Source organism: Ipomoea triloba, chromosome 1, assembly GCF_003576645.1.
Source record: "Ipomoea triloba cultivar NCNSP0323 chromosome 1, ASM357664v1".
NCBI lineage: Eukaryota > Viridiplantae > Streptophyta > Magnoliopsida > Solanales > Convolvulaceae > Ipomoea > Ipomoea triloba.
This window is the reverse complement of record NC_044916.1, coordinates 11,901,314-11,903,684: the sequence shown is the minus strand read 5'-3', so window position 1 is coordinate 11,903,684 and position 2,371 is coordinate 11,901,314.

Sequence of the window (2,371 nt, the reverse complement as noted above, 5' to 3'; positions counted from 1 at the left end):
TTTTTTTTTTTTTTTTTTTTTCAATTAAAAAGACTTGATGCTTTTGTCATCAAAATTCAAAACATTACTCTATTCTTAGTCATTAATTTTGCATGAAGAAAATGCATTGCCGTAACAAAGGGGAGATTGTTAATAAAATGATTGCTTATGAAAAAAGGAATTATAAAAAGAATCAACTTTTGACCCTCTGTGTTGTTTAGCTTTATGGAACAATGTAGTTGTTCAAGATTAAATTTAGTCATTGTACTTCGATATATTTTCATGCATTACTCAAACATTATCATGACACCAATCATTTCTTCATTAATACATGGTTGTGCTTCTTAGCCACAAGGAGTGCTAAAATCATCTCAGAATGCTTCTCATAATTTGTTGCCATGTACTGCTGCTGGAATACAAGGTTACTCGCATTAAAAGTAGACATTGTATTTTCAAATAAGTATTTCTCTAAATTTTCCTGATATGGATTAATCTCACATGTATTCAACTGTATACCAATATATGTAAAGTATGGAGTAGAGGGAAGAATTTAGCCCCAAGAAACCATCTCATTCATCCTCTTCAATTCCTCCAAATATTCAAGAGACTAGAGAGATCTAGGGTGCTTTTTAGAGAGAAGTCGAGAGCAGGCCAAAAGTCCTTTACATGTAGGACTAGGGTCCTTTATATAGGCCCTAAAGTTGACCCGTTGACTTTGACCTTAACCCGAACCGTTTGACCTCGACACGACTATAAAACGAGAGCGTGACCGTATAGGGGGGTAGGACCGGGGTATATTCCTTATCACTTCCTATTTGTAGAGTTGTAATTGCAAGACTATTTTATGTAGAGTTGAATTACAGTAAATTACTGACTTATAATCTTAAAGTTGGAGATTAAATTAGTCAAATTGTGCCAATAGATGACTACGGGTTGAAATGGTCATTCAGGGATTTCTATAACGCAATGGGGACTTTTTCAATCAAATACTCATTTTTAAGATCGTGGTTCAAGTGGTGACGTATAAAAATGAGAGCTTGTGCCTTCAAGGCATCGGTGCTTACATGATTTGGGAGGATTAAAAAAAGGATTTACATTTACAAACTCATGTATTTTTACCCAAATTCTTAACCATGACTTGATGAGAGGTTCATTTACTCACACATAGGTAACAAGCATGAAGTATTATCACTCTAATTATCATAAACACACATATACAAATAATAAAATAAAATAAAAAGGGGAAAATACTCATTTTGCAGAAACAAGGATGAGAGATTCCAATTCATACTCGAAGGCATCTATATAAATGATCACTATGCACAAACAAAGTTATTGATTCTAGAATAAAATGCACAAGACAAGATACTAAGCATACCGTTCACCGGAAATTACGATAGAGACTCGTGTTGATAACATGTTGTAATTTGGCCTTTCGTTTGCCCGGTCTACTGGGATTTTGTACGGTAACGTGTTGATTGTACATATGAAAAAGATTGTACATATTATTGGTGATTTTAAAAAATGTAACATTCATTTTACAACTATAATTGTATAGTAATAAAAATATAAAATATATCCAATTGATCCACCTACCATATTTTGAAATGCACCTCAATATATTTTCAAAATTAGTTGATTGTTTCATAAGAATTGCTTACCTGGAACTCCATAAAAATCATTTATTTTATAACTATAATTGTATATTAATAAAATATATCCAATTGATTCACCTACCATATTTTGAAATATACCTAGATTTTATTTTATTTTTATTTTTATTTCCAAATCAAGTCCCTTTCATTTGCTATTTATACTCTGTCAAGAGTCTCCCATGGATTAATCACCGAAATCTTATACATAGAATTATCAATAGTATATTTGAATCTTTTCTTTCTCTTATATCATACAAGTTCGTAGTACTCCACAAGCCATGGAAATAGTTTCTCCAAAAATTATTTTATTTCTTGTTCTCATAATTTTTGTGGACGGTTAGATTCTTTCTCTTTCACCCACTTTCTCCACTTGAACATCTTGTTGCTTTTGCATATAAATATATGATTTGAACTAGAAATGCGATTTGTTTTGATTATTTTCTATCAGAGATTTGGTTGAAATTAAATGTGGCGAAAATTAAAGGGTTTGTACCAAATGTGGATATGACACATTCACCATGGAACCAAAAATGGAAAATAACTTTAAAGTGTTATTATTATTATTATTATTATTATTATTATTATTATTATTATTATTATTATTATTATTATTTCATCTTAAACTAATGTCTACCAGATAATTCAAAATATATATTCGAAAAAAATCTCCCAATTTTTAACTTTTATTGCTCATTATGTGATGTGGTCCCGTCTTTTAGTTTGGACAAATGTGATTC